Source organism: Penaeus monodon, chromosome 31, assembly GCF_015228065.2.
Source record: "Penaeus monodon isolate SGIC_2016 chromosome 31, NSTDA_Pmon_1, whole genome shotgun sequence".
Lineage (NCBI taxonomy): Eukaryota > Metazoa > Arthropoda > Malacostraca > Decapoda > Penaeidae > Penaeus > Penaeus monodon.
Window position 1 is genome coordinate 28,413,724 of NC_051416.1, and position 268 is coordinate 28,413,991.

The 268-nt window shown below is 27.6% G+C and overlaps 1 protein-coding gene across 1 annotated transcript in view; it reads left to right on the forward strand.

Moving 5' to 3' along the window:
- Positions 1–268, forward strand: part of LOC119593150 (titin homolog) — a gene marked incomplete in the record, with an annotated part of 49,773 nt that overhangs the window by 46,479 nt on the left and 3,026 nt on the right.

A 268-nucleotide genomic window follows, 5' to 3' on the forward strand; every position in this document is an offset into this window, starting at 1 on the left:
TGAAGTAGGCAGTGAAGACTATCTTCTCTCTCCAGGCAATAAAACGATTTTATTTTATTTTAATTCTATACTTTGGTGTATTTGTGATTTATGATTTTGCTATTTTTTAAAGTTATTAATGGGCACTTTTTTCAACCTAGTACTATTATAATTAACATATAGTTCCCTTTGACAACATTCACACGAGATATCAGACCATGAAATATAAATTCTATTCTTTTCTTTAAAAAGTTTATAATCAATGACACGAAATATCAGAGTGCAATAC